The 15704-nt window shown below is 37.1% G+C and overlaps 1 protein-coding gene across 2 annotated transcripts in view; it reads left to right on the forward strand.

Moving 5' to 3' along the window:
- The first annotated feature begins 217 nt into the window (after nt 1-217).
- LOC131973779 (carbohydrate sulfotransferase 8-like) overlaps nt 218-15704 on the forward strand; it is a 41145-nt gene continuing 25658 nt past the window's right edge. For both annotated transcript variants that reach the window (XM_059335858.1, XM_059335859.1), the window contains exon 1: nt 218-457. The gene's annotated coding sequence lies outside the window, so the exon portion shown is untranslated. The remainder of the gene's footprint in view (nt 458-15704) is intronic.

Here is a 15704-nt window from a genome sequence, read left to right on the forward strand (position 1 = left end):
AAAACAATGTTTTTGTACTGCGTTTTAAACTGGATCATGCTTGGCCATTGCTTGAGCTCCACACCCAGTCTGTTCCACAGCCTCACTCCGTAAACTGAAGGTCTGCCTTTAGAACAGAATTGCGGACGTTTATTTTGAAGGCCCGCCGCGTGGACTTCCGGTCTGTCCTCCGGTGAGCTTGGCGCTCCGGTTAGTCCGCTCCTCGTCCACCGGGAGCACTTGTGCTGTTTGGGCGTTTTCCTGCCGGAGCTCCGCGGAGAGCTCCGTTACCGGACACCTCACCGGATACCGCGCGGAAACGGTCTGTGTCCGGTCCGTCTGTGGCCGGTATTCCTCTTGTTGTTGTTTTCTTCTTCTTCTTCCCGGAGAGACGGAGGTCAACAAGACCGGAGCAGCCGGACACTTTCCACCGGACCGGGAAACTCCGCCGACAGCGTCCATGCAGGACCCCACTCAGGTGAGTGGACCGACCGGGAGAGACCCGGGAAGCGCCGGTTCAACCGGAGGGCTCATTAGTTTTACTTTTATTTATCAGCTTTTTATTCTCAGATAACGTTTGTCTGATGCATTCTGCACGCACGGGTTATATTTATACTTATTTATTGCTCTCTATATCTACAGTCATGGGGGGTGGGAAATTAGACCACCCTTGTTCTCTACAATTTCTTGTTCATTTTAATGCCTGCTACAACTAAAGGTACACTTGTTTGGACAAATATATTGATAACAAAAAAAAAGCTCATAAGAGTTTGATTTAAGATTTAAGTTTTCTTGATAATGATTTTGGCTATTATGAAGGAAACCATGGAAAATGGTTAGGTATCAACTCTTAAAATAAACTCTTATGAGATATTTTTGTTTTTATCAATATATTTGTCCAAACAAATGTACCAATTGAAGAAAACAAGGTGGTCTAATATTTTTTTCCCATTACTTTATTTAAATGCCTTTATTTATTTTATTTTATATCAGATAACGTTTGTCTGCAGCTTTCTGACACTTTCTGCTGTCATTTATTCTTCTACATTTAAATGTATCTATATTTATATTTATATTTATCTTTAGCTTCATTTACAATTCTGTTCATATTTTCTTATGTTCTTTGAAATGTATTTTCTTTTTTTAATGTAAAACGTTTGTTTGATGCGTTCTATTCGCATGGTTTATATTTACACCAGTTTATCTCTATATATTTATATTTCTTTATTTATGTTCTTTTGTTCTCAGAGAACATTTCTCTGTTTCTTTTTGTCTGGATTTTTTAAATTTACACTTGTTTTTTTTCTCTTTATATTTGTTTTATTTTTCTAGATTTTTATTTCTCTTTCTATGTTTTCTTTTTATCTTCCTTTATTTCTCTAGAATTATGTTTCTAATTTCTGTATTTTTCTAGAATTAGGCTATATTAATATTTCTTTATTTTTCTAGAAAATAGTTTTCTCTATAATTATCTTTATTTGTATTTATTTATCTTTATAGAATTGTATTTCTCCTATTTTTTCTTTATTTTGCTCTATATATTTATATTCCTCTTATATTTCCTTCCTGCTATTTCCTGATGGTATCTAGAATATGTCATAATAATATGATATAATATTTGTGTGTTGTGTTGCGTCGTGTGTCGTTTGGAGTAAAGTCAGTTTATATTCATTTGATGCTATTTATAAAACCTGCAGGCTCAAAATAACTCACATCTGTTGGAATGTATTGTTTGTTTACTGTCTGATGTTCAGTTCAGTTTATTGTGAGTCAGCTGACAGAAAGCAGATGATGTCAGAGTAAATACTCATTCTGGTGATTTTTAGATCTTTTATATATATATATATATATATATATATATATATATGTATATATATATATATATATGTGTGTGTGTGTGGTTGTTTGTTGGTATTTCCTGCAGCTGTGTGTTTGTTGGATTCTCTGTATGAATCAGATCTGCTGCAGAGTTTATATGTTTTATGTATTGTTCATATAGAAGCTACCAGTGGTGGAATATAACTAAGTACATTTCAAGTACTGTACTTAAGTACAATTTTGAGGTACTTGTACTTTACTTGAGTATTTCCATTTTATGTAACTTTATAACTCCAATATATTTTCAGACAAATATTGGACTTTTTACTCCACTGCATTTAGCTGACAGCTTTAGATACTTTATAGGTCGAGATTTAACATAGAAACATGATACATTTGAAGTAAAGTATTTACTAAGTATTTGACATTATTTTCATTTAACCTCATAATAGTGTTTAAGTAGATAAAATGAGTCCTATCTTTATAAAATGAAAACACCTCTTACATGAATGCATCAATACAAATGATCTAATAATATAGAATATATAGAATATATTTAGAATATATAAAACAATCTGAGTGGCTCCATTCTGCCTAACAAGTACTTTTACTTTTGATACTTTAAGTACATGTTGATGCTGATACTTTTGTACTTTTACTTCAGTACGTTTTGAATGCAGGACTTAAACTTGTATTGGGGTAATTCTGCAGCATGGTATTAGTACTTTTACTTAAGTAAAGGATCTGAATACTTTTTCCACCACTGGAAACTACTGAGGAAGAATTGGATGTAAAATCTGTGTAAATGCTTTGGATTGGAGCAGAGGAGACTGAAGCAGATGAAAACCTGTCTGTCTGCAGCTGCTCACCTGTCTGACAGACTCACCTGTCTGAACACAGCGTGGTGTCATGCTTCAGGTGCTCCTCAGATGTCTCTGTCTCCTGAGTTGTGAAGTGGAAACAACTGAGAAGAAGTATTGTATTTCACCTTCATTCATTGAAACCACTGAAATATTTATTTATCTGACTCTCCTGAAGTGAATGTGAATTAATAACTTATCTTACCTGAGCCAGGTCACTGTGAGGACACAAGCTAATTCATTTTACAGTTTATTTATATGCTCAAACACTCATCAGTTTATTTGTGTCTGCAGAGACATTGTCCTCCCTCAGTCCCCTGTCTCTGTCTGTCCTCTGTTCAGGACATTTCTGAAAAATCTGTATTTGAAGCAGCAGGCGGAGGAGTACAGAACTTGTTTGTTTTCATGTTTGTTGGACGAGGAGGAGCCACAGTTAAATGTTGTCTAGGCAGGTGACCTTGAAAGCTCTGCCAAATAAGAAAGGATATGTGCAGGCCCTATCAGATATAATAAAACATTTATTATTTTATAGCAAGGGGAATGGCCAATAGGGAGATGAAGAAATGACTGAATTGTTTTCGAGGCGTATGAGTTGTCCTTTTTTTGAAAGATGAGCACAAGTAGCCCACCAATGAGGATTTGTGTACGAAGAGTTTTGTTTGTTATAAAAACTCAGCCGAAAGTTTCTCAGTCAATCCAGGTCTAGACTAGGGATGGACGTTTGGAAGAAACCTGCCAACTCAAGCATCTATAAAGTTAACAATCAATTAATTAATTAATCACTGATATACTCGAGTATGTATTAAAAAACATGTTGAAACAAGAGTACTTTTTTTTTTTTTAAATCAAAGCTCCATAAAGTGCACATTTAAATAAGCAAATATCTTAAATAAAATAGCCTATAAAATAAAATAGGCCAATCTTTGTCTGAAATAAATATATTTATATGAGGAAAAAAATAACGAACATTACAAAAGAACTGAATATGACAAACCCTAGTAAGGGCTGCATTTATATATAAAGAAAGAAAAAATTGAACTATATCGATATATGCGATATGGTCTAATTCCATATCACATTTAAAAATATATCGATATATTTTTTATATCGATATATCGCCCAGCCCTAAGTGTGCGTCATATCGTGTCGGGAAGTTGACAAAATAACGCTGCAAAGTTCAGCTTTTATATGTTTCATCCAAAAAAAATCCAGAGCAGTGAAGCTTAAAGTTGAGGAAAGTTTGATAAAATGCTGCAGTTGTTGTCGTCCAGACATGTTTGATATCAGCTCAGTTCAGTTTGACTGAATACTTTGTTGGTCAGTCCGTGGGTTTGACTCTCATTGTGGAGGAATAAAAAGACTGAAGTTAGATGAATAGACTGAGAATTTTCTCTTATTTGACAAAACAATTCTTGATTGAATTACATTTTGTGGACACAAAATGCAGTTAAACAGTTAAATTGCGATATATTATATGGCAATACTCACCATATCGCAAAATGCTTAAAATTGCAATAATATCGTATCGTGACTCAGGTATCGAGATAAAATCGTATCGTGGGGCCTCTGCTGATTCACACCTCTAATGCTTAATATGTAAAAAGAAGAAAAAATTTAATTAACATCTCATAATAAAAAAAAGTATTTCTGTTTCCTACTGACATCAGACATATAATTTCCACCTGGGAGAAGGAGAGAGAGGGAGAGGAGGAGGATGGATGGGGGGTGGAGGTGGAGGTGGAGGAAAGGACAGAGGTGAGAAGGTTGGGGGTGGGGGGGTTTAAGAGGAGAGGAGAGAGAGAGAGGAGAGAGAGGTGAAAGGAGGATGGGGGTTGAGGAGGAGAGAGAGAGGAGGAGGTGGAGGATAGGAGAGGAGGATCCCTGTGTGGCTGCATCTCCTCTGTCAGAGAGGAGGTGAACGAGCTGCTCTGTGATCGTACTGAATTATTTCTCTCCTTGCTGCTAAAAATAAACCGACTGTCCTGAACACCTCGCAGCACACACACACAGACACACACACACAGACACACACACAGACACAGACACACAGATACACAGATACACAGTGAACCTGATTCTGATCGTCACTGTAAATAAATTTAACACTTGTTTGGTCATATAGACAAAAAAACACATTTATTGCTTTTGCTCGATTACTTGTGAAGATGAAACAAATCAGATTTAACATGTTTAACCCTCTAAACCCAACAAGCACTGTGTCCTTGTTTTACACTCCAATATATAAACTATAAGTCCTGCAGCTCTGTGAACTCAGTGCAATCATTGCTAGAAGTGGGAACAACTCAAAAATGTCTTTTGTGCAGAATAACTCAGTTAGGCTACAACTACATAAATCATAAAAAAGTAATAAAAATGAAAAACAAAAATGTTTTGGCTATTTAAAAATAGAGAAAACATGCATTTGAAACCCTCTGCTAATCAGTGAGCTTAAGGAGAGCTGATTTGTCAGGTTTTATCATCTTTGGACAGTTTCTGTTTCCACTCTTAATGCTAAGCTAAGTGAGCCTTTCCTTCGGTTTCCAGTCTTTATGCTAAGCTGAGTTAGCCGTTCCCTCTTTTTCCAGGCTTTATGCTATGCTAAGCTAAGCTAACAGCAGCTGTACAGACACAAGACTCTCAGAGAAGAAGAAGAAGAGGATTTATAGGATTTATCTGAATGTTTAACTGTTTCTTTAACTGACTGAAGACAGAAAAGTGTTTCACGTGTGAAAAGAGCTAAAGATAGACACACACACACACACACACACACACACACACACACACGCACACACAGTCACATACCTTTGGAAGTAAACACACACAGAGTTCAGTTCACAGATGGAAATGTTGAAGTGTTGATTAGGTTTGTTTTCATTAACACATTGAAAGTATTTCTGTGTCACAGCTTCAGTAAGCTTTATGAACCTCAGGGGACATTCCCACCTGAGCTGTTTGATCAGCCTGACAAGAACTCTGGTGCGTTTTGTCTGATAGTCTGTTTGTTTTTTGCTGGTATGAATGCTTAAACAAACTCTGGTGCAGATCAAAGAACCAAACTCTGGTCCAGTAAAAAATGGCAGTCTCAGTTCGCTTCTAAGTGCACCAGAGTTTGGTTCGCTGCAGGTGCGTCTTTTCATCAATGTCTTCTTCTTTTGAGCCTTGGGTACGTGTAAAACTGCAGTAGCCAAAACATGAACAAGGGTGCTGCTGCGGCTCCTCTCCTACACACTGTGCGTCAACCTAACTTGACATGGCTGTAACTCCACCTTCCACAGCGTGCTGTGCTCATTATCATTGGCTGTCCGTGTTGTCTGTCAAAACACGGATGGAATTTGTGCTATCAACATTGTTTTGACCATGACTTACATTTCTATCGAGGAAAAGTAATTTCGCGTTAATTATCTTTTTTGGATAAAAAGCAGAGTTGTGCAGCGCTATTTATTGATCTGTCCAAAGGTTTTGATACCACTGACCATTTAATTCTGAAGCAGAGATTAACTGAGCAATGGGGTGGTTTGTGAACCACCTCAAAGACATGTCTCAGTGTATCCAAATTGATGAACTCACCTCAAATTGGGGAAACATTACTAATGGTGTACCACAGGGTTCTGTCTTTGGTCCGCTGTTGTTTTCAAGTGATTTATAGTGTTGGGTCCTCCATTGTGGAGAGTATTTTACCAAACTCCAGGTAGTTTTTATATTATTCAATCTCAGCTTTTGCTACTAAAGTTGGTTTTAAAAACTGTTAAGTCTGAGGTGAAGCACTCCTCCGATGTGAGAAAGAAGCCTGAGCATGCAATGGATAATCTTACTGCTCAATGTAAGAAACTAGAATTGTTCTCATGTTATTAATGTCTTGACATTAGGCTTGATGAGTGCCTTTCTTTTAAACCCCAGGTTAACTTCTTCTTAAAAAAGAATTTATTATTCTATTCTGTTATTCTGGTTTCACTCTGTACTTGTGCTGCTGCAACACCTGACTTTCCTCCATGAGGGATCAATAAAGGAATATCTCATCTCATCTTATCTTAGAAGAAGACTGGTGTCTGCCACATAAATGCACCCTCTCATTGTTTATACATGTTAGATGTTGCATATTATCATGCACTGGGATTTGTGACTAAGTGTAAATCTCTTACTCACCACTGTACGCTTTATTCCAGGGCTGGTTGGTCTTCCCTGACTATTCGTAGACTTAGTCATTGAGACTGTTTTATTTATAAGGCCATTTTAGGTACATTCCCCCCTCCATTTGCATTTTAATATCACAGAGATCGGAATGTAGTTATAGTCTAAGATCGCAAGATGTTGGCTCACTTGATAAAGCACAGTGTGAAAGCAAACCAAACCAAATGAAAAACTTCACCTCCTGAATCACACAGATTCCACCACACTTGATATGTAGAAGCAACCTTGAATTTAACGCAGAAGTATCCCTTAACCCTTTGGAGTTTGGGGCTATTTTGTCGGTTTTGGACTTCTTTACCATGACCTGTTGGTTTTATTGTTTTCAGCACAACCTCACCTATATGACCTGATTATTATTTTTTTTTTCATTTTGACTGGATCAACATTTTGAACACAAAAAACACACAAAAATAATTACAAAAAACATACTTAAAACACAAAAAACGCAAAATTACAATAAACACACATAAAAACAGACTCAAACACACAAAAACACATCAAAAACGTAAAAAAATTACAAAAAACACATAAAAAACAAAAAGATAATTACAAAAACACACAAAAAACACACAAAATTACAACAAGCACACATAAAAACAACACTCAAAACACATAAAAAACATTTAAAAAAATTCATAAAAACACAAAAAAAGAGCCCAAAAGACAGATAAAAACACACAAAGAAATAACAAAAACAGTTAACACAAAAAATGCTGAAGGCACACTGCAAAATTAGAAAAATCTGTTAAAAAAAGTAAAATCATGTTACTACACTTGGTCGAGGGTTTTTTTTTAAACTTTTGCTGAAAAAGGGTTGATGCATTAAATTGGACATGGAAACTTCTGGAAAAGCCAAAACTTTAGAGTTCAGCTGACAGCAGGGCTCCATGCTGCTTCGTTTTTACATCGTGACGTCATGAAGAAGTCGTGCTCTGGATGATTTCGTGGACTCCAGAGGGTTAAGGCAGCAGAGTCTCTTTGGTCACAGGCGATTATCACCTGAATGTACCTGGACTCTTTCTCTCAGCTGACCTGACAACCTGACGTGGCTGTGTGGTAAAATAATAAACCCTTTAGTGGCTGTGATGATGTCATCAAGAGCCTCAGTGATGAGTGTGGTAACGTGTCATACAGGTGAACCTCACCTGTGACCTGAGTCGGTGTTTGTCTGATACACATGAAAACTTGATTGAGGTATTCATGTATTAATTGGAATGTCTGTATTTATTGAACTATTCCCATTTAATATTTAGGGAATATCTAAAGATAGCGAGATGTGCACATTGCAGATAGATTCTAATGTACAATCTCCACTGACTCCGTTTTCCGTCACATTTAGTGAAACGTTGTCTACATACAGCTGTTTAACTCACACAAATGTTCCACTGTACATGTTTTTTGAAGATATTTAAAGTTTTTACTAACAGCAGTCCAAATTTTCCTGCAGCATTAAAGCAGCAATATAGATATGAGAGGTAGGGAAAAAAATTGATACAGTATAGTATCGCAATTTTTTGCTTGGCAATATTATAGCGATTCATGGCAGCCAAGTATCGATATTTGGTGTTCCGTTAGTATTTTTGCCAGGTTTTTTTTTTTTTTGAGACACTTTTAGGAATATACTGGTATCATATGAAACTAGAAGATCTAAGGAATCTTTAGGATGTTTGTCAGGGTATAGTGTTGGGAAGTTGTGGAAATAATGCAGCAAAATTTGGCTTTTTTATGTTTTATTTAAAGAATTCAGAGCAGTGAAGCTTAAAGAAAATTGTTTGATAAAATGCTGCAGTTGTTGTCGTCCATACATGTTTGATATCAGTTCAGTTCAGTTTGACTGAATACTTTGTTGGTCAGTCTGTGGGTTTGACTCTCATTGTGGAGAAATAAAAAGACTGAAGTGAGATGAATAGACTGAGAATTTTCTCTTATTTTACAAAACAATTCTTGATTGAATTTAATTTTGTGGACATAAAATGCAGTTTTAATCAGTAAATCACAATAAATCGCAATACTTACCATATCACCATATTGAAATCGCAATAATATCGTATCTTGACTCAAGTATCACGATGAAATCGTATTGTAATCTCCAATATAATCTCCAATTCCATTTAATAATAATTGTTAATAATGTCTACTTTTCCTTTCGAGGTGCAGGTGTAAAGGGCATTTGTAGAAGTGGTGTAACGAGTGAAGTCAGTCAATAAACAAACTACTCAATATAATCTAACATATAATCCGCTCAGATATTAAATTAAAATATAGTGATGAAATCTTAATTTAACATATCTCTGTAGCAACACTCCGCTAGTTCATGATTGAATGTTTCTTAGTTTAACCTGTTTCACTTATGTCTGTGCTGCAGTGTATTTAATTTGCACTGAGAGGATAAACCTTTTTTCTGCAGCAGAATATAAAATGTATGATTTAATGTGTCATATTTCTCATGTTTGTGCAGCAGTTTATTTAATTTGCTCTGAGAGGATCAACATATTTTTTGTGTATCAGAATGTGAAGCGTTTGATGACGGTAAGCAGGAAAAGGCGTCCTGAACCTCTCTGAACCAAGTCACTATCAGGGTCTAATTACCATAACACACACACACACACACACACACACACACACACACACACATAACACCCTGATCCCTTTAACCACCGGATCCTGTCTCATAATCTACAAAGACCAGGACACATTAAGAAGGACCTGTCTGTCTGTCTGTCTGTCTGTCTGTCTCTCTGACTGTCTGTCTGTCTGTCTGTCTGTCTCTCTCTCTCTCTCTCTCTCTCTCTCTCTGTCTCTCTCTCTGTCTCTCTCTCTTTCTGTCTGTCTGACTGTCTGTGATGTCTTCCTCTCATCTCCACAGAAACTAGACTCCAGAGACCAACATGCATATTTTAGTGTTGTGCTAATGGAGACAAGCTCTCTGACACACACACACGCACGCACACACACACACACACACACACATGCACGCGCGCGCGCACGCGCGCGCACACACACACATGCACAAGCACACAGCTCTGAAGCTGTAACATCCCTCTCTCACACTAACCTGAGACTCCTGCAAACACACTGATTCTTCCTCTCACGGCGAACATTCAGAACTATGTTTCCTATCAGCTGGAGGATGTTTAATTCTGTGACTGTCCCTCTGTGACTCTAAATCTGTGACTATGTTCCTCTGTGACTCTGTTCCTCTGTGACTCTGTCCCTCTGTGACTCTTAACTCTGTCCCTCTGTGACTCTGTAATTCTGACTCTTTAACTCTGTGACTCTGTAACTCTGTGACCAGAAATCTTTTTAACTCTATGACTCTGTGACTCTGTACCTCTGTGACTCTGTAACTCTTTAACTCTGTGACCAGAAAACTTTTTAACTCTATGACTCTGTGACTGTGTAACTCTGTGACTGTGTAACTCTGTGACCAGAAAACTTTTTAACTCTATGACTCTGTGACTCTGTGACTCTGTAACTCTGTGACCAGAAAACTTTTTAACTCTATGACTCTGTGACTCTGTACCTCTGTGACTCTGTGACTCTGTAACTCTGTGACCAGAAAACTTTTTAACTCTGTGACTCTGTCACTCTGTAACTCTGTGACCAGAAAACTCTATGACTCTGTGACTCTGTACCTCTGTGACTCTGTGACTCTGTAACTCTGTGACCAGAAAACTTTTTAACTCTATGACTCTGTGACTCTTTAACTCTGTGACCAGAAAACTTTTTTACTCTGTGACTCTGTACCTCTGTGACTCCGTAACTTCGGAACTCCGTTCATGCTCTTCATAGTGTGACTGGCATTCAGCCAGTCAGCTTGTGCTAACTTCAGCTCATGCTGCTTACAGCTTACAGCTTAGTCTGGGCAGAACTTGTGCTTTTGAACTTTGGTTCCACACTCTGTGGATCAGTCTGCACAGTGTGTATTCTGCATGCACCAGAACAGGACCCGTACCATGACTTGTTCAGTAACACACCTAATGTCTAACATGAACAGTAACGTCAGCTGGATAAATCCAGACGCTCTGAGAGGAGAACAGAAAACGGTGTGCAGTGATTTTTCTTCCTCACCTGTGAACGTGCTGTTGTGATGATTCAGCACTGAAGAGCACAAACTGCTGCAGAGAAGCTTCTTTTTACTGTAACGTGCAGGAAATACTAAACTCCTGCAGCCGCCGAGTTCCTGCACAAACTAATCCGACGACAGCCTCCGAATGCAGAGAGCTGGAAGGAATCATTTCATTAATTTCATAACAAAACATTAAAGCTGCAGTCTTTAGTCCCTTAGTCAATTAGTCAAGCAACTGAAAAATAATTAAGTATTTTGATCATCAGTTATTTGTTTATAGTAATTATTGAACCTTAAATTACAACTAAACTTTCTGTTTTTATGTACCTGAAATATGGAGATTTGATACTTTTTATTTCATGGTATGAAAATAAATCTGTCTGAAAGGAAAAATTATCAATTAATTAATTGATTGTTTTGTTTTGTTTGTTAATGTTATTTCTAACAATATTTATTTACTTCACTTTTATTTATCTCGTATCTTGGATGTTGAAAATTGTCATTTTATTGACAAAACGATTTTTATTTTCTTAGAAAAAATTATAATTATTTTATTATTAATTATTAAAATTATTGTTATTATTGTAATTATATATATACATTTATAATTCATTCATTCATTCATTACCATTAACTGCTTATCCGCAATCGGGTCGCGGGGGGCTGTCATTGGGCGAGAGGCGGGGTACAGCCTGGACAGGTCGCCAGACTATCGCAGGATACTAAAAACTACTACGGGCAATTTAGAGTCACCAATTAAACCTAAGTGCATGTTTTTGGACTGTGGGAGGAAGCCGGAGAACCCGGTGAGAACCCACGCTGACACGGGGAGAACATGCAAACTCCACACAGAAGAGCCGCAGGCAGGAGGCGAACCGGCGACCCTCTTGCTGTGAGGCGAACCACTACACCACCGTGTAGCCCTACATTTATAATTTATTATTCAAATTATAATTATTATTTATTGTTTATTATTATTATTATTATTATTATTACAATTATCATCATCTGTGACAGAAAGAAAAGCAGTAAATCTTCATATCTCAGGACTTTAAAACAGTTTGAACTTTTGTTTAAAAAGAAAAAGAAAAAAAAAATGATGATACGATTAAAGTAGCTGTAGCTGATTGATTTTCTGTTGATTAATTGGTTTACCAATTAACCGTATCAGTAAATTATAAAGTGAAACAATGTTCAGAGTGATGAGACGTTCGCTGCAGGATCAGCTCCCAGATGTATCTCCTGCTGACCTTTGACCTCAGAGGGTCTCAGCAGGATTAACATGACAGATGGAGCTCTCTCTGATCGATATCTGTCAGTCAAATCGCAGCATCTATCACCGCCGCCGCCATCAACGCTCTGGCACAGGAAACAATCGCTGCTATCGAACTGCCACAGACGCGTCGAGTTGTATCAATATTGTGACTCTTTTTTTATTAGACTGAGATTCAGATCCAGAGTTTAGCAGAAAGTGAAACGTTTGTACTTCAGAGACCCCGAAACAGGAGATGTGTTTACAGCGAGGAAACAGGGTCATTAAACAGCTGCTGCAGAGACTCATTCATCACAACACACACCTGTCCCCCGAGTCCTGCAAGACAGACTGAGGCCAAACAAACTGCTGACGGTTCAAAAACACGTCAAACTAACAGATAACAGACGAGCCGAGACCTGACTGACAGAAACAGAGTCTGCAGGAGATTGGACACCACGCTGCACTGCCCTGTCGATAAAATATCGCAGGAATACAGAAAAAAGTTGCCAATCATTTCCTGTCAAATAATGATTATTTTACAGATAATTTCTTTAAAAATATGGATAGTATACAGTAAATATCTGTGTTAAGAAATATACCTGTAGAATAGCTAAAGGTCTTCACTATTACAGTAAATGTTCTGCAAATTTTGCTGCCAGACTTCATACCATTTTATTTTTTTACAATTTATTTTCACAATTTTTTTGTTTACATTAAGTTTAAAGTTTTACCAACCTCTTTGGTTTTACTGTAAGAAAACAGAAAGTTGCCTTAATTTTACAAAAATTATGTGTTTATTTTTTTTATTACATAGAATTCACTATATTTTAGCATTCAAGCCAAATAACCAATTGAATAATACTGTAATAAACAAAAAAATTATGATGTCACATTGTATTGATTTATAGATTTCAACTTTCATTTTATGGTTAATATTTGTAATAAAAGTAATTTACATTTTTATGTCATTTGCACTTAATGTAGAAAAAAGCAAGAAACACCTTGTAAAATATATACATTACATTTCTGGCAAACTTTTAAAAACTTAGAGGTGTGAATCAGCAGAGGCCACGATACGATTTTTTACTTGAGTCACGATAAGATATTATTGCCATTTTAAGCATTTTGCGAGATGGTGAGTATTGCGAAACAATATATTGAGATTTACTGTTAAACTGCATCTTGTGTCCACTTTTTATTTCTCCACAATGAGAGTCAAACCCACAGACTGACCAACAAAGTATTCAGTCAAACAAACTGAACTGAACTGATATCAAACATGTATGGACGACAACAACTGCAGCATTTTGTCAAACTTTCCTCAACTTTAAGCTTCACTGCTCTCATTTTTTTTTTTGGAATGAAACATAAAAATAGCCTAACTTTGCAGCGTCATTTCGACAAGTTCCCGACATGATATCCTGACGTGGTGCCTAGAGTTTCCTTAGACCTTCTAGTTTCATATGATACCAGTATCTCCCGATACGGCTTCCAGAAAAAACAAATACTTTGAAAATACTGAAGACTCATCTGCGATAAATATCGATACTTGGTGGCTATGAATCGATATAATATTGCCATTCAGAATATCGCAATACTATGCTGTATCGATTTTTTTCCCCCACCTCTAATAACTATGTCACTTCCAGTATTTACATGCATTTATTTACTGTTTAAACTGTTACCAGGAAGTTTTTTCCCCTAACCTTAGAGGAGAGGTTTTGTAGCATAAATTCAACCAAACTGCAGCCTTTTTTTATACAACAGTGAACCATACATGTACGTATATTGACGTGTGCTATTTCAAAAACGCTCCACTCTGTACCAACGAAACGCTCATATGGGTCATGTGTGTGGTACTGACAGGCGACCTAACATGTTGTTGAGGTTGGACGTCTTGTTGGATTTACAGCAGCACCGGTCAGCCCCCCAGGGACCTGGAGCCCTGATCAAACAGCTCAGACTGTGTTGAGCTGCTCAGGATCAACACGTTGGACCTTTGTTGACCTCAGCAACAGATATATAAGATTACAGAAGAGATTAATGTGTCAGAGATGCTGCAGGAGGATTTACAGATTATATTCTGATTGTATTTATTCTTCGATTATTTCTGTGCTCTTCAATCATCCGGCTGGATTTACAGAGTATTTCAAATTCAGGGGTGTTTCACACAGAGGGAAATATTTAATAAAATCAAACTACTATACATATTTGTGTTTGTTATGCGTCTTCCGTAGGAACCAATGAGACACAGACAGGAAGTTACACGGTGTTCTGAACATGAAGAACACATACAATGTTGAAAAACAGAAGGTTTTTATTATTTATACATGGAAAAAAAATATTAGACCACCATTTTCTTCAATTTGTTGCCTGGTACAACTAAAGGTACATTTGTTTCGACATTATAATGAAAACAACAAAAATAGCTCATAAGAGTTAGATATCTAGACATTTTCCATGGTTTTATTGATAATAACCAAAATCATCATCAAGAAAACCATGGAAAATGTCTAGATATCTAACTCATATGAGCTATTTTTGTTGTTATCATTATATTTGTCCAAACAAATGTACCTTTAGTTGTACCCGGCATTAAAATGAACAAGAAAATGAAGAAAACAAAGGTGGTCTAATATTTTTTTCCATGGTTGTAAGTTCAGTTCAGAAAAAAAGTTTAAAGGAAACTAAATTTGTTAAAAACACTTTGTGTAATAAGAGCTCGGTCACCTTTAATATCAGGGACAACGAGGGTTGTTTGTGTCCCCGGGCTCTCGTTATTGTGACCTCTGGAGAATGCTGTGTGACAAGAGACAAACTGTCCTCAGCGTCCTCCTGAACTCTGAACAATCAGTGCCAACAGATTTCTGTTCCAGTGGAAACAGCTCGACACTTTAAAGCTGCACAGAGAATAACAGTCATATTGTAAACCATAAAGACACGACGAAAAAAAACCAATACGCTGTTGGAATATTTATTGACATTAAAAAAGCATTTGATACAATCAACCATGATTTGTTAATAAAAAAATTAGAAAGATATGGTATCAGAGGCATTGTGTTGAACTGGATTATAAGTTATTTTTTACATGGGACACAAAGTCTGCTCTCCTGGGTGAATGTCCGCCTGTTTTAAACTTCGCTTGGCTGTCAATCACTACTACAGGCGTGTTTCCACTGAGTACTTTTTGGAAAGTGCTGAGTGTTTTGGCTATGCCCACCACTATTCCCCTCGGCCTCTGTTCCCTATAGGTACTTTTGTAGCAGCTAACCAACGGGGTTCGAATGTGACAACAGACGGACGCGGCACGCAGTGACTTTGTCGTTATATTTAGCGACTCTTTTTCAAAGAAGCGACTAGCGACAAATCTAGCGACTTTTCCTGGTGTTACTGGAGACTTTTGGAGAGTCGTTCCTACTCTTCTTAATGAGTAGCAGGCACCTTCCCAAAGCACTCACAAGCAGCCCAGTCCTCCAGCAGCAGTCTCTCCCAGCTGCAGTCAGCGGAGCAGGAGATGTTAACCCCTCAGCGTCCA

Source organism: Centropristis striata, chromosome 6 (assembly GCF_030273125.1).
Source record: "Centropristis striata isolate RG_2023a ecotype Rhode Island chromosome 6, C.striata_1.0, whole genome shotgun sequence".
In the NCBI taxonomy this organism is placed as follows: domain Eukaryota; kingdom Metazoa; phylum Chordata; class Actinopteri; order Perciformes; family Serranidae; genus Centropristis; species Centropristis striata.